The 17,698-nt window shown below is 46.2% G+C and overlaps 1 long non-coding RNA gene across 1 annotated transcript; it reads right to left on the reverse strand.

The window, feature by feature from the left end:
- Positions 1 to 6,573: 6,573 nt before the first annotated feature.
- Positions 6,574 to 17,397, reverse strand: LOC115939977 (uncharacterized). The gene is made up of 3 exons (XR_004074756.2): positions 16,537 to 17,397; positions 13,352 to 13,639; positions 6,574 to 12,272 (listed from the first exon to the last, which is right to left on the reverse strand). It is a non-coding gene; the product is annotated as an uncharacterized LOC115939977 (long non-coding RNA).
- Between the last annotated feature and the right edge of the window lie 301 nt (positions 17,398 to 17,698).

Raw genomic sequence — 17,698 nt, forward strand, 5'->3', positions numbered from 1 at the left:
AAGGTATACCCAAAGTGGGAAACACATTTTCTAACAGTTTCTTTGTCACTGCGGGGGCATCAGGCTTGTGGCAGGGGAAAGCTTCAACACACATGGAAAAGACACACATATAATGACAAGAACATATTGATAACCTATATTTGGTGGCAGTTGAATGAAATTTCACTGCAGGTGTTCAAAGGATCCAGAGGGAAGACTCTGGGGACAAAAATGATTTTCCCAAGATGATGGACTTAACTGGGTAGACTGCTGGGAGACTGTTTTTGCAATTTTGTAGAAATGTCCCCACCGATGTCAATTCATAATTTGAGTCATCTTAAATGCAAAGGTGAGTGAACGAATGCAAAAATCAAACAATTGGATTTGACAGGGAGCCAAAAAGAACCAAGCAGCCATCCTGGGTTTACCATATCTTTTTTAAGATTTTATTTATTTATTTATTTATTTATTTATTTGAGAAAGAGCGAGAGAGAGAGAGAGAGAGGGAGAGAGAGAGAGCAAGTGTGGTGAGGAGCAGAGGGAGAGGGACAAGTAGACTCTACACTGAATGGGGAGCCGGACATACGGCTTAATCTCATGACCCTGAGATCATCACCTGAGCCAAAATCAAGAGTCAGACACTTAACCGATTGAGCCACCCAGGCACCCCATACAGCTATTTTTTTTTTTAAAGATTTTATTTTTAAGTAATCTCTACACCCAACGCAGGGCCCTAACCCCAAACCCAAGATCAAGAGTTGCAAGCTCCCCCAACCAAGCCAGCCAGGTGCCCTAATTTACAGCTATTATTTACCCACCTTAATTTCTGATTCAGGAGCAGACTGTAGCCATGCTGCAGGGACATCAGGATGGCAAATGTCTGGCAATGAGGGGCCATTTTTTGCAGAAGCAGAATGGACTTCATCCACATGTGGCACAATCTTTTTCCCCCGTTCTCTTTTGCAACATTTTATTGGGAGAGATTTATATGTTCTGACCCTGTCTTGGATTAAAGGATGACAGGATAATGACAGGAGCCCTGGGACCCTGAGGTGGCTCAGATGGAAACTGCAAGAACCATAAGCCTGTTCATCTGTCCCTCGGTTTCCCCTTTACAGATTCTGTGAATGATGCCTTTGCATGAAAGGCAGCTGAGGCATTTCCCTAATACTCAGGCTTTGTCCTTTTAGTGTGAGCCTCAGTTTTGATGACAGCAATTTCAGAAGGTGAGAGAATAGCAGTAAGACCATTTACTTATTACCCATTTTTGATTGGGGTCCCAGAGGACATAACACAACATTTTAAGATAATAATTAGAATTATAAGTGATAACATTATAGCAGAACATATCAGATTTCTAGGAGTTTTACATAATTTATAGAACACGTATATACCTATACAAATACAATATAAAGAAGGCTTAGTATTACTTCTGATGGGACAAAGCTTCCCATGTAATTTAACATATCAAGTAAACCTAATTAGTTTAAGAAACGCTTTGGAATATTCCAGGGCCCCTCTAAAAAAAAGTCCCAAAATTTCTTCTGGGTCAAAAAAAAACTTCATTTATGGGCATCTGAGTGGCTCAGTTGTTAAGCGTCTGCCTTCGGCTCAGGTCATGATCCCAGGGTTCTGGGATCGAGCCCCACGTCGGGCTCCCTGCTCCTCAGAGAGCTTGCTTCTCCCTCTCCCACTCCCCCTGCCTGTGTTCCCTCTCTTGCTGTCTCTCTCTGTCAAATAAATAAATAAAATTAAAAAAAAATTCATTTAGAATTTAATTTTAAGAAGTTTATATATTATATACATATACATATATATGGAACCATTTATACAGTTTTAAAGCACTTGATTACAGAGAATCACAGATTTTTATGAAACTTAATACATCATTATCTATTAACAAAACTTACTTCTTCTAATATTAAGATGATTCTGTTTTCTTAAGTAATGAAAAACCTATTATTTTGATAAAACACATAATCTTTGCTTTCTAGGCAGATCACTTAAATAAGGTAAAGAAATTTTCACAATCTGTTATCAAAAAACAGACCGAAACCCCAAAGAGAAAACCAAATTCTAATTTTGCACCAGCTTACCTTTTTAAAAATTAAATTACATTTGATGTGGAGAACAAAGGCAAGAGAAAAAAAATTAAACTTCCTTATAACTTATAGCCCGTTGACAAGCAGCAGAGACAGGCAGGGTGACCTTCCTCTAGGAACTCAACTACTTCAATGTCAATACTTAGCTAGAGGCAAAAGGCAACCTTAGCCTGACATTAGCCTGACCTCCAGGATCCTGTAAAATTCCCTTTGGAAGCTTCCTTTATCTCTACCCCAAGATACAGGTTAGCAACCATCCTCTAAGCATATGTCCCACCAATATGTATCTGAAGGGTCTCATGACTAAGGTTTTACTAGACAGTGGTAAATGACTTTTTCCTGACAACAGCTAGCCCCTCAAGGTCCTGGAAACCTTGCTTCCAAATTCCTTAGAGGCTTGCACTATCCCTAACCCCTTCCCAACTTGAAAGTATATAATGGGCCACTCCTCATGACCCCATTGCAGTTCTTTCTACCCACGGGTCCTGTCCCCGTGCTTTAATAAAACCACCTTTTTTACACTGAAGACATCTCAAGAATTCTTCCTTGACTGTTTGCTCCTGAACCCCAATATTTCATATCACGTTTTTTAATTATTTTTTTCTAATTCTAGTATAAGGAACATGCAGTGCTCTATTAGTTTCAGGTGTACAATATAATGATTCAACAATTCTATACATTACTCTGTGCTCATCATTAAGTGTACCCTGAATCCCCTTCACACACCTCCACTATGGCACCACCCTACTTTTGATATAAAACTTACTCATTCTCATCTTAGTTCAGAGTACACGTATAATTCCTTTCTAAAGATTCCTTTATCACAATTTTCTCTTTCTTCAAAAAATGCGTCTCCATTCCTCATACCTTATTTTACCAAAACACACGTTTTACTTCCCTTGCATGCAGAGAAATAATACATTTCTAAAGAATTAATTACATATATTAATTAGAATTCTCCACCCTTAGAAACCTTAATTTCTAATGAAACCTCAGAAGTAGACAATGCAAACTGTGTTAGCATTCTGTGGCTGGATACACTTATAAATACTTTCCATAATTTCTAAAAGCATATGTTTTCTCATAGTAAATTTCTCAGCATGGCACAGAACATATTTACTAATAGGCCCAAATATCTTTAGTTCCTCTAGAATAGGAAGACAAAATAAATTAACTTCTGTTCAGTAATTAATGTTTCAGTATTTTATCTTATTTGGTAATGATCTAAATGTTCAACAAATTTCCATTATGTAATATAACTTTGCAAAACTCTAAAGTTTCAAGTTACTAGAGATTTAGGAAGCTATTTTTAAGTACACATACCATAAAATATAATTGTTAGTAAAAAATTTATCTATAAACTCCTATTCCACTTACATCTAAGTCATTTGCTTCCAACAGTTACGTTTAGATTACCCATGAAAACTGCACGAGACATTAGACAAAATCAGCCATCATTCTAAGTTATTCTTTGCTGACAATTTTGCAACAGAGATAACGTGAATTTAACTAGTAACTTCAAATAGAATAAAAGTTGTTTATCTGTGATGTGGGAAACAAAAGCAGAAAAAAAATTATTAAATTACTACCTACAGCCCATTGGCAAGTCCTTGAAATAGGCAGAGTGACGTTCCTCTAGGGACTCAAATGCCTCAATGTTAATACTTTGCTAAGGGCAAAAGGCAATCTTAGCCTTTTGTCCTTAGCAACTCCAGGACCCTGTAAGTCTACTTTAACATATAAAAATTCCTTTGGAAACTTCCTTTATTTCTACCCCACCAAGGTATATGTTGGCAATCATCCCCCAAGCATATGGCCCACCAATACACATCTGAACAGTATCAAGACTGAGTTTCTACTAAACAGCAATAAGTGACCCTTCCCAACAGTAGCTAGCCTCCAGAAACCTTGTTTCCCAAATACCTGGGAGGCTTACACTATCCCTAACCCCCTCCCAACTTGAAAGTCTATAATGGACCACTCCTCATGACCCCAGTGCAGCTCCTTCTGCCCACGGGTCCTCTCCCCGTGCTTTAATAAAACCACCTTTTTGCACCAAAGATGTCTCAAGAATTCTGTCTTGGCCATCGAGTTCGAACCCTAACTTCTTACATCTGCATTACATTCAGTGTTGAGAACTTTTTTTTTTTTTAAATTTTATTTATTTATTTATTTGACAGAGAGAGACACAGTGAGAGCAGGATCACAAGCAGGGGGAGAGGGAGAGGGAGAAACAGGCTTCCCGCAGAGCAGGGAGCCCGATGCAGGGCTCGATCCCAGGACCCTGGGATCATGACCTGAGCTGAAGGCAGATGCTTAATGACTGAGCCACCCAGGTGCCCCAGTTTTGAGAACTTTAAACACATGTCTGTTTTAATGAAATCAACAAACTTAAACTAGATTTTAGTTGCCAAAAATTATCTCAGATCATGTGAATTTGAAAAGCATTTGGGTTATTTTTTTAAAGATTTTATCTATCTATCTATCTATCTATCTATCTATCTATCTATCTATCTATCTATTTATTTAAGAGAGGCAGGGGGAAGGAATATAGGGCGAGGGACAAGCAGACTCCTGCTGAGTGTGGAGCCTGACTCAGGGCTCGATATAAGGACCCTGAGATCATAACCTGAGCCAAAATCAAGAGTTGTATGCTTAACTGACTGAGCCACCCAGGCGCCCCAATATTTGGGTTATTTTATATCTTTCTGAGAATTTTAGAATGGCCCATCCTTACAAGCTCTTGCCTTCAAACCAACTAAATAGAGTTCTTTTACAAATTAATTTTAGCAATACCATCTGGAGATAAAAAAATATCTCATATTTACTATGTGCACATGTACACACACACACACAGATACAAAGTTTTTTTTTAAAGATTTTATTTATTGATTTGACAGAGAAAGCAAAAGAGCACAAGCAGGGGGAGCAGTAGAGGGAGAGGGCGAAGCAGACTCCTGAGCAGGGAGCCCAACATGGGGCTCGATCCCAGGACCCTGGGATCATGACCTGAGCCGAAGGCAGATGCTTAACCATCTGAGCCACCCAGGTGCCCCCAATACAAAGATCTTTCTAACTTTTGTTTTTACTAATATTTGTGGAGAGGACATTTTAGGCCCAATTTCCAAATACTTCCCTCTTTCTCTTTATCTTTCTGATAAGAAACTTCTCCCTAAAGTTTGCAGTTCAAAGAATGGCTCTTTGGTCCTAGAGAAGATGGGGATAAAACTTTATATCACAAAAGCACAGATTAAATGCAGAACAATCCTGTCTCCAATGTCTTGATCTTTCCAAGCATTTTGAGAGGAATAGGTGAGGTTTAGGGGATTGGCCGAACGGGCAGGCCAGGTGAACTTTGAACCACTAGAGACACATCTTTGGCCTGGCATAGATTTATAAAACAAAAGCAACTATTTCCAGTTCCTCAAGGAATTGGGTTGTAGCCTTTGTTTTAGGTACCCTTTATCTCTTTAATTTTTCATAGCCGTTTGCAATGAATCATTCAATGAGCTATGCTGGAATTTTGAAAGTTTTTGACGGCTTCTGCATACTAATTAAAATAGGCATCCCATTCTGCTTGTTTGATTTGAAAACGCTTGCTTTTAAGTGCACTTTTTAAATGATTGTATCTATTTGGAATGTTCCCCATAATGGCCATTGGAATTCCAGGTTCTTTTTAGTAAAATTTTGCCATCTTGCTAGATCACCTTCAACTTATGGAAATACAGTTCTTATGCATAAAGTAAGTACGTGTGCCAGAAAGTGGCATGCTCAACTCTCTGGAAATAAAAAATCCCATCTCTTTTAGCTAGGCCTTTCATTGTCCTGGAGTCACACTAATAATCTGAGGAATGGGGAGCAGACTGACCCTGCAGGCCCCAAAGAATGGGGACTGCGGGCTGATGCTAAACAAATGCAGAACTGCAGCTGTTGCCAGAGATTCCTAATGTGGAATCTGGGGAGGATGCCAAACACATAGGAGTTGCAGGCTAAAGCATCAGAATTCCCATTGTGGAATCCAGGGACAGAGCTAAGGTTTGGGGTTTTCCTCCTGGAGAACTGCAGTTTGAAAGGCTAGGGACATGGTTCCAGGCAGAATTGTCAGCCTGCTCAAATTGACCTTCCCTTTAAAGGAAAGCCAATTAGATTGGGAGTTCAGTGCAAAGAAAACAGAGCTTAGAACTACTGAAACTTACCCATGGCCCTTAGAAAGGTGAGAAAGACCGTGAACTCAAAAGGGTTTCTGGGCTCCCTGCCTGTTTATCTGGTTGTTTCTGAATACCATCAGAAGTTTGCTTCAGAGCCCACCACCACTACCAAATTTGTTTAAAAAATCATCTAAGTTTGGGGTGCCTGGGTGGCTCAGTCGTTAAGCATCTGCCTTTGGTTCAGGTCATGATCCCAGGGTCCTCGGATGGAGTCCCGCATCGGGCTCCCTGCTCCGTGGGAAGCCTGCTTCTCCCTCTCCCACTCCCCCTGCTGTGTTCCCTCTCTTGCCGTCTCTCTCTGTCAAATAAATAAGTAAAATCTTTAAAAAAGAATCAACTAAGTTTGAAGATCTCATTGGCTTTATTAAGCAATTTATGAATTGAGCAGCATCCCACCTAGCCAATGGAGAGATAGTCTGAGGAGTTGTACAAAATGGAAGGTTTTTATGGAAAGGAGGGTAGGGCAAAGAAGTTACCAGTAAAAGGAAAGAATGGATTGTTTCAGGCCAGGACATCGTTTTTTGTGAAGAAGGGTTTTTATCATGCAGATAACTTCACTAATGCTGATCAGGAAATTTCAGATGGACTGTTAAGGTCACATTCTTGGGAGAGGTGGAAACTAAGTCTTGGATTGCTGCTGTGGGGGGCATATGACTCCATTTTGGGGTTTTTTCTTTCTTTTTTAACAATCTGTACCATTTCTCAGTTCCTTACTTCCACCTCTCTGGTTTTCTCCTTTCTTCCTCCCCACCTTGCTCTCTCTTTTTTTACACACACACCCTCAGACACACAGATCCACACACTTAATTTCTCTTTCTTACATCAACAAACACCCTGACCCTTGGTTGACCTGTGAAGGGCGAGTTCAAAGGTCTGAGGCTAACTTTCCTGGCCCCTACTGAGACTAGGTGCAGCTACCTCACACTTTGCTGACCTCGCAAAAAAACACCAAATCAAAAGTTCCCTCTCCTTTCGTAATTTTCGTCCTCATAGCTGGGGAGATGTTGCAGTCAGATTCTGATAAGCTCTCCTCTGTTTCTCCAGAGATGAGCTCAGAACCAGTATGTGTAGGTTGGAAACAAACTTCCCACTGCAAGGTCAAATGGTGTTGGCCCTCACCCTGCAAGGGTATTGTTATTCTGGTCTCTGCATTACACTGTGTCTACCACCTTGGTGTGTGTGTGTGTGTGTGTGTGTGTGTGTGTGTGTATGCGCACTCGCGCGCTTTTGCCTTTCTGTGTGGAGAAATATGTATGTAAATTTCCGTGCGGGATCCTCGTGTGAGCAGACCTGGAGACAGGGTGGTATGTGTGGGATGCATGGAAGATGGATATGTGTGCAACTGTGCGTGCAGAGATGTTTTTCTCAGCAGTACTTTGTAGAAGGCTATTGAGGGATGTCTGGAAAAGGACATTTGTAGAAATGCATATTTAACGACAGATATGAACTGAGCTAAGAGAAATATTTGATTTGTATGGTTTATGTGTAGGGTAAGTTTTGGATGGATAACAGAAAGGAAACTCTCCTGTACTTCTTAGAAGCATCCAGACCCTCTCTTAGGATAGCCCCTTAAAACGTCCAATTCTGGGGCAGCAGCAAATGTCCAGGGTATAGCTTCCCTCCTGGAATTGGCTTTATTTCCAAGAAGTTTGTTAGACTAAGAAGAAAGCATGTTTGACCCTGCCAACCAATCTCTCAAACCTCAAGGACATGGACATGCACCCCCACCCCCACACAGATTTCCTCCTGATGCGAGGCAGAGCCCCCACCACTGTTCCCCCTCCCTTAGAGCACAATCCAAATCCGATGGCTCTCAGGTGCCCCCTGTCCGGCTCTTGGTCACAGATGGCTTGTAAAAGGAGAAGAGGAGAGCAAAGAGCAAACACTGCGTCTGTGAGTCTTCCCCCGCATTCCTGGATCCCGCTGCCAGCCCTGATTTGCGGTTCTCCTAGGAGAGAGCTATCCTCTCTGAACCCCCACCGGCTGAGGCAGGAATGTAGATCTGCTTCCAGCCTGGGCAAACCTTTCCGTCAGCCTCATGGCACCACCCTGTGGCTGGTTCTTACTATTACAATCTCTTACCCCCAACAAGCCTGCCCTTTAATGCCAATTTCCAGCTTCAGACGCTTAGTTGTTTGGTGTTCTGTGCTTGACTGTTCAAAGGGAATTCTAGGTACAGTGTCCCAGGATTTTGAGAGCTTGCAGTCATAAACACCCATGTGGACTCCAGCATAGAACTAGGCCTGTACCTAAAAAAATAAAGGCTTAACCCTAAAGACCACAGGTCAGTGTAGAGGCGGTGGGGGGAGCAAGAGGAAAGGACACTAGCTATAGGAATTCCAGATATTTCAAACAGGGCTGGGCAAGGGCCAAAGTGAGAACCTAACCCAGTCTGTTAGGGTGATTCTTCTACCTTCTTTAAGAAAATCTACATATTCATCTAAAAAATGCAGGGGAGGGAGTAGAGCAGCCTGGATTTCTAGCCTGGGGTCTGATTGCTTTGCAGTGAGAGCCCTGCCAACAAGGGGATAGGGGAGTCAGCCACAGTGCTCCTCTATCAGAGAGGGGGCTGGATCATGGCAAGGGGAGAAACCTGCATGCTTAGGACCTGTAGACGGAGCCTTGAAGTTGAATCCAGAAGACCTGCTTTCTACGAACTGTGACCTTGATTAAATTGCCTAGCCTCTCTGGGCTTTGCTTTAAATTTAAGAATTGTCCCTTATTATAAGATCTTGACCTATGTTTAAGCTGCATCTACCATTGCTTCATCTTACAAGCTTTGGTCAAACTGGTATATTCTCATTCACCCAAACAGACATCACTGGGTCTTAAGCTTTGCTGATACCATTAGTTTTGCTTGGAATGCCTTCCCCACCCTATATGTGCTTCTAAATTCTATCCATTCCCAAGATAAGTCCAATTTCTACTTCTTCCACAGAGCTTTTCTGATTTCCCAACAGGATATTTCCTGTCACTCTTTCTTAAATTCTCCCTAGGGCTCCATGGGTCCTTCTCTTGGGTGCTTCATAGTATATACTGGTAATTTGTAGCTTAATTTGTATCCCCCATCCATTGGTGGATACTACAATTCATTCATCTTCATGTAGCATGCTTAACACTGTGCTTTGACCATATTATGTGCTGAATAGACCCCTTACTGAATGAAATGGGATTTCCTTCTTTTTTGTATCTTGACCTAGGTATGATTCCTTCCAGTAAGCATCCATGAACACCCCACCCGCCACTCCATTGGATGCCCTGCCCACCTGGGAACAGGTGTCTTTCCTGTCGTGGTACCTGTCACACTGTAGCAACTTCCCTTTCACCTGCCTCTCTCACCCTCTAGATGATAAGCTCCTTGAGGAGAGACTGCCTCTATCAGGTCCCCATTGCCTGCACTGTACGTGCGAATAATAGAAACTCAATAACTATTTGATGAATGGTTAGATAGGTGAATGTGTGAGTAGATGCATGGAAATAGGGAAGGAGAGAAGGGGTTAAGCATGACCTTTAGGTTTCCTTTAAGCTCTAATATTTTATGATTTCAGCGCTTTGAGCTCTTTTTTGAGGGCAGGTAGTCCAAGCTATTTGAGAAACAATGCAGTGACCATAGTAGGGTCAGTCAGTGGTGATTTTCCCTTGAATGGACTTTGTTTCTGTGGGAGAGTTGGCTTCCTCATTCTGTGAAGAATGTTATGTTCCCTGGGCTCAGCCTGGCCCAGAACTTGGCAAGATCTCTGGGGTGTTCATTTTTGTCACCCAGCCCGGGTAGGAGGGTGGACGGGTAGGAGGGGAACCATTTTGGGAAAAAGTGTTGGGGAGTGTTTGTGTGTGTGATGAGTCAGGGCCATGGAGCTAGGAGCCCTAATCTCTGCTCTGCTCTCTGTGGGGGTAGTTCTCACCAGTTGCAGGGGGGTGGAGGACCACCAACTGTCTTTGGAAAGTTTTCTTAGTCATAGTTTATACCAAGTCAGCTGGAGCTTTATGTAACTGGGTATGATGGGGTCAGAACGGTTGCTACTCTTCCCACCGTGGCACTCACCTATTCCAGCCCTTCCTACCCACCAGCCAGGTGATGTGCCCTTCCTGTAGGAAGTAGCCCTTTGAGGCCTGAAGACCATGACATATATTCTCACTGGAAAAAGGTTTGGGTCATCTTCATGAATTCCATGAAAATGCCTCAATGCCTTCTGGGGGGCTGTCCCATTCTGTCCTGTAAGCCCCACAGCAGATACGGGCTGTGAGAATGAAGCACCCCAGGACTCCAGTGTGTGCGTGAGCCGAGCAGCAGGTGATGGGCAGGCATTGGCTTCTGTTCTGGGCTGTGACCCCTCTCCATGCTGCTGGCAGAAAATCTCTACCTCTGCTCCTTTCTGGCCTCACTCTCCAGACAGAGAGAGACCCGGCATTGCATGTCCTGCCCCTGACACTGGAGCCAATGTGAGTTCTGTTGGGGACAGCTCCAGAGAAGGCCTGCAACGACTGGGTGTGTGTACCCATGTAATGGAGAGAGTTACACAAGAAGAGCAGGAAGCCAGAGAGAGGAGAGGTTGGCTGCTGGGGATTTTCCTGACTGAGGACACCGGGCCATTGGGTCCACTGGGAAGAAAGAGCAAAGCTCAGGGGGCTGGGGAGAGCTGTGGGGCCTTCCACTGGGCTTCTACAAGGTAAAAGCCCAGGTTTGCTCTTCTTTGCCACTTACTGGCTGGAAGGAAAGTGTTCTTTCTGTGCCTCAGGCCCAAGGAGCTGGGACTGTAAGTTTTAGAAGAGGTAAGATGGGAATTATTTTTGCTGGGGGTGGGGTGCTAAGGAATAGCCTCACTTGGGGGGCAGTTAGACCCTGCTAATCCCCAGAACAAGAAAGAATAGAGGCATTTGAGAAAAGTTGGAAAATGAGATGAGTTTTCTGACAGTGGGGATGGCCACTGTGGTCCAGTGGTCTGGAAAGGAGGAAAGTTCTAGAAAGAGAGTTACAAAATCAGGTCTTTAGCCAATGAGCATATTCTGGACAACAAGAGTGAGAGTTTAGCAGGTGGTCTGTGGGAGCCTCCAGTCCATTGTTATGGCTCTGTCTCTTCCTCAGTGCAGTGGGGGCCAGAGGCCTCCCTGAAGCCAGATGGAGAAGCTAGAAGGAAGGGCCTCCAGGGGGTTCTGAGAGTGAGTTTAATCAGCTGAGACAGAGAGCCAGGGTTGGGGTGCAGAGAGGGAGATTGTGAGAAAGGCTGGGGGATTCCCAGGCTGGTTTCTTACTGTTCCCCCTGATTTCTGAGTCATGTCTGCACGGTCCAGGGCTGTTGGGTGGCCGGGGACAAGCGGTATTAGTGGTGAAGAAAGAATGAGAAGACATGAGTCTCTCCCTCCGCTCAGGGGCTTAGAGGCAGGGAGATGCACAGCAGTATCTCCCTGGGTCCCACTGAACTAAGAGCTGGGGAGAGGCTGGGCTTGCCCTTGAACCCAGAAAGGAAGGAAGGGACAAGAGAGGGATAGGAAAAGAGGGAGAAGGGACAGAAGTTCCCCTACACACCACCAGGTGCCAGGGAGGGACTGTGCTGAGGTGGCCAGAGGCTGCAGCCCTGGGCCAAGGCAGCGCTAAGCTAAGAACTCTGAAATGAGATCTTCATTCAAGGCTGCCACCTTCTGCTTCTGAGCTTGTGGTATGAGCAGGGTTGGATCTATTTCTACCTTCACATGCTGAGCCCCAAATCCCTGGAATATCATGCCCTGCTGCCTTATCTGCAGTGCTGGGACATCATCCAGTAGACTATTTAGGGCTTGGGGAAAGTGTCCAGGAGCCCGGATCCATGGTGCTTCGTGCTTACTGTGATCTGTGTCCATGCTGCCACGTTCTTGGCTTGGGTATGTTCATGGGATTGATGTCCTAGGTCTTCCTTCTTCAAGATGCAGCTGTTTCTGCCCTCTCTCTGGACCTCAGAGATTCAGCTGTGAGGTTTCAGCTGCACTGTTGGGTTGCCTCACTGCCCCACTTTTAAGAGGAGGGAAGAAACCAGAACTGAGAGGTTACACCTGCAAACTTCAGAACCACATTACCTGGGCTGAAAACCTGATTCTACCTCCAACTAGCTGTGTGACCCTGAGCAAGTCACTTCATGTCTCTAATTGTGTTTCCATTTCTAGAAAAGAAGGCTAATAATAGGACTTACCTTGTGGGCGTGTTGTGATGATTGAATGAAATATTTTGTGGAAAGTCATCTTTGTTCTGTGGCTTCCCACATAGTAAGCTCTCAATAAATGTTAGTTCTTGTTTTTCGGTTATGACCAAGCCTTGCATATCTAATCTTATCTGCCCAAACAAAGACAGTGCCTTCCAGTGATGCTGGCCTCCTCCTTCCTGTACCAAGAACAGCCCATGCTCAGCCCCATTTACATGCATCTAAATGTCCTCCCACCTCCTGTACAGCTACTCACACTCCCCCACTTCAAGGCCTAGCTAAAGTGCCGCCTCCTTCCCAAAGCCTTCTCTGATGATTCTAACCCACACAGAGCTCTTCCTCCCATGACTTATTGTGCTTCCAGCCAGTACCTTGAAATGTACCATTTAAATCACAGAATTAGAGAATTTGAGAGCTGGAAGAGTCCTTACAAGTGATCCCGGTCAGTTGCTCTTACTCAGGAGTAGTTAATAAGCAGCCATCATTCTGTTAGCACTCACCCCAGGCAGCACTAATTAACCACAGCACTTCTAAGCCTGAATGCTGCCTCAGAGTCCTTCTCAACACAGTGCTTCGGGCGATCAGGACTAACCCACCATCCCTAAGCCAGACAACTAGAAGTAATCTATATGGATCAGGTAGCTGGAGCTTTTTGAGGTGTAAGGGACCTACTTCAGGTCCCAAGGCACTGGGACGTAACTCTGGGCTAGTCCTTATCCAGTGCTCCTTATGTTCTACCAAGGCCTTTTAATTGTCCTTTGGTTGTCCTCTGCCTCTTCGTCTTGCCCTCCCAATTAGATTTGTACTATTTGTGAAGGTAGGAATGACATCTTAAATGGCTCTACTGTCTTTCTCAGCCCTGAGCACAAGTCAGGACACGTCACGTGCTCACCTGCTGATGTATTGACTGCTTGGGGTTTCTCCCCAGTTCCTTTCACTTGTCTTCAGGGCTCATTTGAGGGGACACGGGGACTTGGGGTGGTAAGGAGACTCAGTCTCTGAGCTGAGTCCCTTCCCTGTGCCCACAGCAGGCCGAAGGAGCTGCAGGGTCTTGAAAGATGGACAGGTGCTGGACATCAGGAGCCCAGAGTGGTCATCCTCGTTCTGTGGTTTGTCAGCTTAGGGCCATGGGGAGTCCTTCCTTCTTTGAGGGTCTCCATCTCCATCCATTCAAAGGGGACTGTAAGGAAAAGGAGGGAGAAGTGGCACAGCAGGATGCCCACCTCTCCTGGGCCCTGAGAGGTGTAGTGAGTGGCCTCTTGAAGAGCGGTCCTTGGCACGTGGGGGTGGGGAGGGAGGAGTGGGAACAGATGGCATGGAGGGCACATGGCTGACATCGATTGATGGAGGTGTTTTCATTCTGGAGGGCCAAACAGCCTCCTCCTCAGAGGCTGTAGTGAAAGGCGGCATCACCATTGGCTCAGCATTGGCTCAGTCCCACAAGCTTCAGAGCACCCCACGCCCCACGACCAGACCCATGCCTGTTCCTCCTTCCCCACCCAGCCACCTCTCCTAATCCTCACCTCCCTCCCATGCCCCTCAAGTTTGTGCCCTGGTGCTCCCTCGCCGGTCACGCTGCCGCTCAAGCCCCTTCTGCAGACCCATAGGGTCCTGACTGACCTCCTCAGTGTGTCACACTTTGATGGGATTTTCCTCCTGGAACTTAGATTTCATTACATCATCTCTGCTTAGAAAGCAGTATCACCTCATTGTCTTCAGGAGAGAGGCAAACTCCTTAGTCTCTGCACTATTTACGTTTGGGATTGCATACTGTGTTGTTGTGGGGCCTTCTCGGGTGGGCGCTGCAGGATGCTTAGCGGCATCCCGGGCTCTCTCAACTGCATGCCAGTGGCACCCCACCCTGCCTCCCAGGTTTTCACAACAAAGATGTCTCCAGATATTGATCAATGTTCTCTGGGGGGCAAATTGCCCCCGTTGAGAGCCACTGTTTCAGCCACAAAAGAGGCTAATAACTTAGTACAAAACTACTTAGTTCTGTGCTAACAGCTTCCCTTGGATTCTCTCATTTAAGTTTAGAACATTGCTGGAAGATAGGCCCTGTTAGTATGCCCATTGTATGGGTGCCTAGAAGGCGCCCATTTGGAAGACATCCAGATCTTTCAAGAATGGCAAAGACTTTTTCCTTCTAGTGGGGTAAGAAGAGAGAGAGAGAGAATTCAAAATCTCTTCTTGAGGCCAGGGCCACAGACTAGCAAAGGCAGGATTTGAACCCAGGCTACCTGCTGGCAGGATCTGATTTCTCCTTCATGTGCCCTGTCTAGCCTGCTGTTCTGCCGCTCACCACGCCCTTCCCTAGTCACCGTCTGCACTCTGCCTCCCCTACATAAACTCCTCTTCACCCTGGTGAAGTCTACTCACCACTCAAGGCAGAGGCAAAAGTCCTGCCCTCTTCTCTGGGAAGGCCCCCAGGTCCCAGCAGGAAGAAGTAATGACTCCCTGCAGTTCATGCAGACACAGCCTTGGTGGCACAATCTGTCAGGCTAATTGTACAGATGTCTGTCTTCCCTGCCAGACCGTGAATGTCTGGGGACTCTGGTTTGTCCTCCTTTGCGATGATGACCTGCATGAGCACACGCACCCCAAATGCTTGTGGAATGGGATGAGTGGGTGGGCGAATAGATAGCCAGTTCCTCCGAGAGCTGATACCCAGTGCTCACTGGACACCAGGAGCTACAGTGCCTTTGGGCAGACAAACTAGCCAAAGTGCTCCTCCTCTCGGTTGGTGTGGTCCTTCAGAAGAGTACATGGCTCAAGGAGCCACAAATGGCTGGATTTTGGCCCCCTTGGCTGGGGGCCTTTCAGCCATGCATACACCGCAGACTTAAGGAAGTGGTGGACCTCAGGCTGTCTATCATGATGGAATCCTCCCATTAGCTCTCATGGGGTCCAGTAGGAGTGAGCGTGCACATGTGTGCCCATGGTGACTGGTGCCGATGTGCAAGCCCATGTGGGAAGGTTGGCAGTGGGGGCCCATACGTGTGTGGAGTGACACCGAGAGCATCTGCCACAGGCTGTGTGGATTGCTGTCAACACGTGAATTCCTGTACTGTCACAGAAGCATGTGTGCATGTACATGGTCATCTCACCATAGACTCAACATCAAGGGACCTGAGGGCATTCTAGAACCCTCAAGAATGCAGTCTGCTCTCTGCCCTGCTCCCTTTATGGACTGGAGGGAGAGAAGGACACGTTGGAATGCTTTCCCTGGGAGCCACAGTGACCTCTCTTTGCAGGCAGGGTTTCTGGGGCAGGGCACTCAGAGAGCTCCCGCTCATCTTCCTCTTTATGGGCTGGAAGAGTGAGCTCACACAAGGAGGAATATATCTCTCAGCCCTGCCCTGCCAACCCAGGCACAAGCTGGCCCCAGATGGCTGGACCACTGCTGGATTGGGAAGCAGTGTCTCAGGGCCAAAGGTGGTAGGTGAGCCTCAGGATGGGCTGGAATGAGTCATAACAGAAGCCCAGTTAGCAGCTCATTTCTTACTCCCTGTTGACAGAGCAGAGAAAGGCCTTCCTGATAAGATGTCAACATTTTAGAGGTGAGGGTGGCTGGGCAGAGAGAGAAAATGCAGGGGTCAGGGCCAGTCTCCAAGACAGGGTCCCAGGATTGTGCCCATGGCCACAGGTTCAAGTTGGCGGTGTGGAAACGTCCAGGGACCTTTCTGGCTTCACGCACACTTGCTTATATGCCTGTACATGGACATACCAGAATAAGATGTTCTGTGTCACAGTGTGTCCCCACTGTGCACCTGCAGATCCCACCTAGGCATTCATCTCTGCACTTCCAGAGGGGGTGGTTCCCACCTCTTGGCTCAAGCTGAAATTCACATGGGCACACACAGCATTCATAGCCCCCAAATTCCTCCACATTTGAAAAAGACAAGGGGGAGAAAAGGGCCAAGAGACAAGAGGAGATAAAAATAGCTGAAAATAAGCTCTTCAGATCAGAAAGCTCCCTTTTTTAGTGAGTCACCAGTCTTCCAGACTGAGTGCACACACACACACACCCCCCACAAAACATAAACACCCAATCACACTACCAAGTCATGCACATACCTTCATGCAGATGTCCTCGGTGTCATACACTCTCCTGCTTTGTCCTCAGAGGTCAAATATCCCCCAAACAGGTGATTCTGTGGGCCTCTGGGGAATGCTCTCATTTGGAGCTTGGAAGGCATGATCCACTCCCCCAGTCCCCTGCAAACACATATTCACAGCCACCTCCTCTCCTAGCTTCTTCTGACTTAGTATTTCCTGGTCCCCGCCTATAATGGGGCTCCTGCAGGACGAGGTGGTCTTGCTGTCCTACTAAGGTTTACACTGCTTTCTTCAGGAGGCTCTGATCCTGGAGGGCCAGACAGCTCTCTGCACAGGATCTCCGGAGCTGGCCCCCGTGCTGGGGAGAGAGGAGACAGCTCCGGATGCCATGCAAGATTTATGAATGTGTTTTGTTAATTGTGTTAGTGTCTGCGGGAGCATGATGTGTGCTTGGGCCTTAAACAGGCAAGTCCAACAGAGGAACTGGAGAGGAGACAGGACTGAAGCAGTGTTTACAGCATCCAGCGATCCTGAGGCCACCGTGGTCCCCTCCTTCCTCACCCTCTTGCTGACACCAGGGCTTTCTCTCCAATGCCCCTGCCTGCATGCATGTTCCGCAGGCCTAGGCCTTCCCCTCTTAGCCTCCTCTAGTCTAGAGAGGGTGGCCAGCCAGTCTTGAGAACCCACTTTTTGCTCACTTTCTTTCTCTCCCCCCTCTCCCACCTCTTCTTTCTCCCTCCTTTCCTCTTTTCCTTTTTCTTTCTTTTCCCCTTTACCTCCTTCCCTCCATCCTCTGTCCACCCTGTCTGTAAAGCCCAAATCTGCTCGATTCTAAGCATTTACATCACACAGGCTCAAAAGGTCCCTAGCTGTCCCCCACCTGCCTGTGCCCAGAAGCATGATCCACTGACTGAGTCTCTGGGGCCCCTACTCCCCAGGACTTAGCTGGGCACCATGTCCCTGAGCCTTTTCAGAAAATGGGGAAAGTGGCAGCATGCGAGGTGAATGGGACAGCTAGAGAGGATTTACCTAAAAATTCAAAGCCAATCTGACCAAGTGGCTGCTGGGTGGTGGACCCAGGAATGCCATGTGTCTGTGATTATATATAATGAACTCTTTAGAAGGTGGATATTAGGCAACCATGCCCATCTCACTTGGGGTGCCCTCCTCTGGGGCAACT

The sequence above is a fragment of the Leptonychotes weddellii genome, chromosome 11, assembly GCF_054177405.1.
Source record: "Leptonychotes weddellii isolate Sample4059 chromosome 11, ASM5417740v2, whole genome shotgun sequence".
Classification (NCBI taxonomy): domain Eukaryota; kingdom Metazoa; phylum Chordata; class Mammalia; order Carnivora; family Phocidae; genus Leptonychotes; species Leptonychotes weddellii.